General features: G+C 46.6%; 1 protein-coding gene across 6 annotated transcripts in view; it reads right to left on the reverse strand.

Moving 5' to 3' along the window:
• Positions 1–4988, reverse strand: part of ENOX1 (ecto-NOX disulfide-thiol exchanger 1) — a 365499-nt gene extending 360511 nt beyond the window's left edge. For 5 of the 6 annotated variants that reach the window (XM_017815141.1, XM_017815140.1, XM_017815133.1 and 2 more), the window contains exon 1: positions 1943–2004. The gene's annotated coding sequence lies outside the window, so the exon portion shown is untranslated. Of the gene's footprint in view, positions 1–1942; positions 2005–4965 lie in introns of those variants that run through there. The other variant, XM_017815136.1, reaches the window with a different exon arrangement.
• Between the last annotated feature and the right edge of the window lie 1935 nt (positions 4989–6923).

Consider the following 6923-nt stretch of genomic DNA (forward strand, 5'->3'; position numbering starts at 1 on the left):
AACTATCCTGAGGAAAAATGAACTGAGACAGTATGGTACTACTTATGTATGCACACACTCACATGAGTATCAACATTCCTCAACTGTATCTATAGTTTTGCTGACTTGTCAAAGATGCTCTCACTTCTGAGGATACAAAACGTTCTCTTACTACTCGAGAGCTACTGTACACTGCAAGTTCTGTAAATACCACATGCTGCAGAATGCCTGATGCAGGCGAGTACACACGCCACAATGATTTTTGTTCTTGGAATTCAGCTCTGGGTTGTTTCAGTGACTTAATTTCTTTATGCTTTTTTTTTTTTTGTACATTTGGACAGATAGAAGAGTCAGAGAAAATTCCCAACTCCCCCCCCTCATGCTCCCCTCTTCAGTTGTAACATAAATAAATAAATAATCGTACAGATAAATAAATAAATGGAAGTACCGGGAGAGGACATCCAAAATTGAAAGCCACAATAGCAAATTTCACGTACTTTTGTCAGTGGCAAGCCTTTGCAAAGTGAGAGATTGAAAGATGATGAAAACCAGAGAAACGTGGGTGCCTATTAGGCATTGCCACCAACATGACAGGAGACCTCAACTGCAAAAACCAATCATCCTTAAAAGCTGAGAGACAGATGAAGAGAGTTCATCACAAAGTCGTAGAGAAAAAGGTTTTAAATAAAAACTGCAGTAGTTATTACTCTTTTATGTATATCTATAATTTCACACCATGCACAACATGCACTATTTCAAAGTCCTTTCAACTTATTTATTAATGTCTATGCATTTTATCACTCTTTAAATTTGAGAAAAAAATGAATGAGGTACATTGCAAAGAAACCATCAAAGCTTTTGACATGTTACAACAACTCCCAGTGATAAGAAAAAAAAAGAAGTAATAACACCCAACATAGAAAATACACAACTCGTGAGAAGGACCTTACAGCATCTTGTCTCTCCGGCCCAGAGATGGATTTATTCAGACTCTAACCTTCCTACCAGGAACTAGGAGCCCCCACCTAACCACATTTAGAATTAAAGAACAAAAGAGTAAAATGCAAGACAGCTTATTCTTCCCAAAACAACAGCAAGCTACTTGTAGCGATCAGATCAAAGCAGCGAGAGATGGACACGACCCATAACCAATCCCTCTCCTCGCCAGGGTCGGATACGGCTGTTCCCCAGCTAGTAACCCGCTACAGTAACACTGCTAGTTACAAAACAGTGCCCAGCTCTCGGCGACACCGGCATCCTGTCACCTACAGCTTCACTGAAACCTGTTTTAAAGCACGGACTCAAGGAACGAGAAGAAAGAGGAGAGGGATGGGACAGTCTCTTCCCGAGCTGCTACCAAAAACTGTTCTGCCAGCTACAGGGGGGCTGCCGGGGACCTCGCAGCCGCAGCCACCCGGCTCTCGGGCTCGGGCAGAGCGGGAGGGACCCCGGGTCCGGCCCCGGCTGCCCTGGGTGCGCTGCCCGCCTGCCCACGCGTGTGTGGCGGAGGAGGCTGCCGGGCGCGGGAGCCCCGATCTCCCTGCACCGCAGCAGCGACTGCAATTAAAGAAAAAAAAAGAAGAAGAAAAAAAAAAGGACAAATAAATAAATAAATAAATAAATAGCCCTCTAGCGGGAATGGGAAAATAAAAGCCCAGTCTAAACAGGCGGACCCCAAACAACAACAAACACTAGGCGCCCAGGAGAGCAAACTTTCTGACTCACCGGGAAGAGCCGGTGCCCGGGGGGCGCCGGGCAGCGGCGGGGGCGGCGCGCAGCCCCGGGCGCCGGGAGAGGGCAGCTGGAGCCGGAGCCGGGCGAGGCAAGCGCCGCCGGCGGTTCTGGGGCAGGGCGTCTCGCCCCTCTCCCGCCGCCCTTCCCTCCCTCCCTCCCTCCCACCCCGTCCCTCCGCAGCGCCAGGAGCGCCCGGGGCGGGCTGCCGCCGCGGGACCGCCGTACCTACCGGCTGCCGGTGCGGGGCCGCGGAGCAGCGGAGCCGCCGCCGCCGCCCCCCTTCGGCGGCTGCCGGGCCCGGCGGCGCTGCAGCAGGCGGAGGACGCCCCGCGGCGGCGGGGAGAGCGGGGCCGGGGTGCGGAGAACCAGCGGCCGCCGAGGCACAGGCAGCGCGGTGCCTCTGCCCGGCCGTGTGTGTGAGCGTGTGTGTGTATGTGTGCTGGGGAGGGATGCTGCAAGGGACCGAGGGAAAATTCTCCCCTCCTAGCAAAGCCGCCGACAAATGGCAAGGCAGGTGTGCAGGGGAGGCAAGGCTCCCGGAGGAGGAGGAGGAAAGGGGAGAGGGGCGGTGAGAAGGGCGGGGAGCGCACAGCCGTCACGGCGTCCCGGGGACAGCGGCCCCGCCGAGGAGGTGCCGGGCGGGGCCCCCGGGGCGGGCGCTGGGGCCGCACGACGCAGGGAGAAGCCCCGCCAGCAGCCGCGGGAAGCGCGGCCCGCTCCGCCGGCGGGGCGGGGAACCGGCCGTGGGTGGGCAACGGGGAGCGGGCCCAGCGGAGGGAGGGGGTGCTTCAGGCACCCCGAGCAGAGCATCCTGCCGCAAGTTTTCCCCGAGGCTCCCCCCTCAAACGTCCCCGGCCGCTACCCTGTGCAGCTTTGTGGAGCTGCACCCCATCCGACGGGATCGGTGCTTTATTTGGGAATCCTCCCGTGCGGGAGGACCCTTCAGGGGACACCCTTAGTTATAGGGTCTGGTTTTTTGCTTATTCATTTCCCGGGCAGGAGACAACCCTCAAGTGTGACAAGAGCACCTGACCTTACATGGGGCAGGTAGCCGAGGACAAGTCTTCCCAGGACAAGCCGCTGGGCCCAGGGGTGCTAGCAGATACAAGTGCTTCCCCAGAGCCAAGCAGGTCTCCCAGAGAGACCGCTGAACTCCTCATCTGAGCAGGGAATTTAGCAAGGCTTTTGCAGCTGCATCTCTGCTCCCACAGAAGGTGCTAGCTAATCTGAACTCTTCCTGTTATTTGAACGGGAAAAACCTGCTCCTTTCTTGGCCTGAATTACCATGCAGGGCTGCTGTAAGCAGTCCCTTTCCTCTGTAGAGATGGTTGTGATTTAGTGCCAGAGAAAGCCTTTGTATGCCCATTTGTAATGCATTTCAGCATACTTCTAGGTGACTATTAGTTGGTAAGTGAAAAGTGGCTGTGGCTGAAAGGTGGAAACTAACATCAGGTATTAAATATTGCACACGGCAGCTATGATTTCTAGTGGTAGGAAGAAAATCTGATAGAAAAATCTCCTGCCTCTTATTTTCCACAGTACTTCTTTCACCAAAGCAATATGAAATTATATCCACAGGTATTGGGCTAATTATGTATGCTTACCAGCCCATCAGCTTGGGTCTACCAGCAAGCACACTTACAAAACAGAAGCAATTTCCACACCACTGGGTTCATCTGATTTAAACAATACTGGCTTGTGTTGCCTCTGTGCGTAGTTTTTTTCCCTTGGCTGGCAGGGTTAGTGTCACAGCTTCAGTTTGAGAAGTGACAACAAATAATACTGGCACATACTATACCAAGCAACACAAGGACATGCATGGAGGACGAAACACGGAAATTAATGCACTGATTTAGGTAAGAAGCAGGAGTCACTCTTGGTCCAGCTGTGCAGACGTGGATTATTTATTTCCAGACTGGTTCTTTCTTTGCTTTTTAGTGGCAATATGGTTAGCTGAATAAAGAAGAAGTTGCTCAGAGTATTTCTGTTAAATGTAGCCCTGATGAAAGTAAGATGTAATTATAACTTGGACATCCTCTTCTATATTATTTACAGTAAAACACATCTTTTTAGTCCTTTAAAGCACCAGCCCTAAACCTGTTCATCCTTAAGCAAGCACCTTTTGAAAAACACACAAAAAACCTGTGGGAAGTTCATGCACAACTTGTATTTCACCTGTAAATTAGCTCGCAAAATCAAGGACTAGTTAAAAAAGACCACACAAACTCCACTGCCTGAATATATTTAAGTATTTTGCCTGTATCTGTGTTAAATTTGCTTCTTCATCTCTTTCTCCTAACACTGAATGCAATTGTACTTAGAAACACGCACAGATAACAACACAACACACTTTAAATACACTTTTCTTTACTGTTGCATAAGCTTTGGTATAAAACAGAGGTAAAAGAAAATATTTCTGCCAGTGTTAGTCTTGTTTAATGTAACTGACTGAAGCAGGGAAACACTTGACAAGGTTGTCTCATTATGGCAATTCCGGATTGTCCCCTCCTTCCCTCCCACAGAACTGCCTGGACAAGTGTAAGCACACAAACACAAATGCAAAAATCTGCAGAAGGTGTTACTGTCTTCATGTGATTTTCACTAACACGTTCAGCATTTATCTGCTAATTGTAGGTCAGTACCAGATGAGTTCCAGCCAAGACCTCCCTTTGTTATGTTCTGAATAGCTCTTGGGAAGTTGCTGGCTTGACCCTGGAGACTTTACAGTCTAATTTTTTAATAACTGAAGGATTATTTTTTTTAATTTAAAAAAGGACTCATTTTAGCTGTCACATAAGCATGCATTATATCCCAAGACTTCAATCGAAGCTGCACAGACATATCTGAGAGCACAATTAGGCCCTCTGGACCTTTTAAAGCTTCAAAAATAGTCGTGTAATTCCTTCTTCTGTGGACGCTGCAAGCTTTAAGAGAATTTTTGAAAGCTGTAAATTCCTATTTATCCACTAAGAGGCTCACGGGCAATCTTCCCCTAATGGAAATAGAACTGTAAAGCTGAAACATTAATATACAGAATATGATACATTACACAGGGAGACTCGTCGTAGCCAAGAAGAGGGCACAGTGGCCATGCCGCTATGGAGCCAGTGCCAAGCAGGTTCAATCTGCTTTCTTGACTTCCTGCACACAGGTTTCACTGTCTGATATATATTAGTACTGCACAGTTCTCTCCTTAAAAAAAAAACAAAACAAAACCAACAACCAACAACAACAACAATAAACCCATCTGACCTTTGAATCCCTCATCTGCATTGGCTGGCAGCCGGCATTGGCGAATCGGAAGGCACAGTTTGGTCTAAATGCAAGACAGCTATTCTTCAATAACTGCACTGTTAATATGCAAATCTCAGTCCGCCGCCGACTGTAATCTCCTGCCTCTGACTGGCTTCAGTGATGAAAAAGATTCAGGTTATTCGTTAGCAGGGAAAATACGTTCTTCAGGTTCCCCCTTAAGATGAAGCATTAGAAAGCCTCAAGAATGTACAGGCTAGAGACAAACAACAACAAAGCAAGACAAACAGAATCCAAGCAAATAGGATTAGAAATGTGACAAAAGGAGAAACTGTGCATTTAAAAATTTTCCTGATTCCTTCTCCTCTTCCTAGCTTTCTCTTGGGAGTTTTCCCAGTGACTGCAGATGGGCCACTTTTGTTTTGTTTGGTTGGTTGTTTTCAACCCTTGCCTTCTACATATGATGTTGTGGTCAAGTTCACAGCAGAAGACTTGAATTTTTACTGATAATGTCATTTCTGTACTGGAAGACATGCATGTGTCTGTCTTCCTGAGTCAGCTTTGTTGGCTGGCAAACAGAATGCTTGGAAGCAATATGTCAACATGTATTGATAAATATCTTGATACCAAAAAGGTGAATGGAGCAATTAAGCAAGAAGCAGTCCATAGTTCAACTCTTCAAAAGCCATTGCAAAAACCAACCACCAGTATCAGCATCAATACTGGCATATTCTTCACAGAAGGCGAGACTTAGCTAACCTCTGAACTTAGTGTTAAATTCTGAGGAAACTTTAAAGTGCTTGGAAGTCCTCAAAGACCCTGAGATTAGCTCAGTTGTTTGGAGCATGGTGCTCCACTGGTCCTCCCTCTTTGGCTTTATTTTGTAAATCTTCCTTCATTCTTCAAATTCAGCTTTCCTGAAACATAGCACGTGACAAGGTGCATTGTCTTCATTCCTGAACAGATGCAGCCAGCTCTTCTCCTTCCTGCTCCAGGGTGGCAGATGAGATCAAGTTGGTAATTTCTTAGATCAATGTATCTGGGCTGAAATTGCAAAATCAGCATTAATCCCAGTGAAATCAGTATTAATTTTATCATCAATTTGGTCACAACTGTGATTTTGCTTCTCAGAGCTGGCAGCACAGTATTTTTGGAGGACTAGACATTGACTCTAATTTCCAAATAAGATGAAGAAGGCCAGGCACTGTTAGCATTCAAATGAGTGACTCTTTTCTTTCCTCATGCTTTTTGCCAAGGGGTAGCTAGATAATTTTGTGTGGATGGACAAAGCCTCTGACTAAAAAGAAGCAGAGCTCTGAGAAGTAAGGTAATCTTGCCTGTGTTTCCCACAAAGCAGGTCAGGCAGCTCCTTGTACAAATTACTAAACAAAAAGTGAGCACACGCACCTGTGAGGAACCTGCAGTGAGCGTGTGATAGGGTTACCTGACTGCAAGTCCTTGAACACCTGGGAAGGATGGAGGATTGAGCTCAGAGGGGAATTCACACAGGGCTTTTGATTAACTTGCCACAAAGAGAGAAGTTGTAAAAAATAGAGACCTATGCCACAAAGCCGCTTTCCTTTTCTGTCTCACTCATTTCAGATAAAAAGATAATGGGAATAGCACAGAGAAATGCAGGCAGATATCTGAAACTAAAGCTTAGAAGGAAAAGATTTTGACAAGAACCACATAAGCTTCCCACAGCAAAGGTCAAACAGTGACTCCCATGCAAATTAATGCCACTTCAGCTATTATAAAGGAACTTTAGTATTTCAGTTTCAGCAAAAAGCCTGAAAAATGCATTATGCAATCCATTTATTCTGTTGGGTTTTTCTCCCAAGTGATATGGCTATCTCTTTCAAATATATATAAGGATTCTCCTTTAATAAATAATAATAAAGCTAGGAAATAATTAACTCTTAAATGCGTTCTCCCTGGTCTTGCTTTAGAGAAGGGAA

Source organism: Lepidothrix coronata, unplaced genomic scaffold, assembly GCF_001604755.1.
Source record: "Lepidothrix coronata isolate B3197 unplaced genomic scaffold, Lepidothrix_coronata-1.0 Scaffold48, whole genome shotgun sequence".
Lineage (NCBI taxonomy): Eukaryota > Metazoa > Chordata > Aves > Passeriformes > Pipridae > Lepidothrix > Lepidothrix coronata.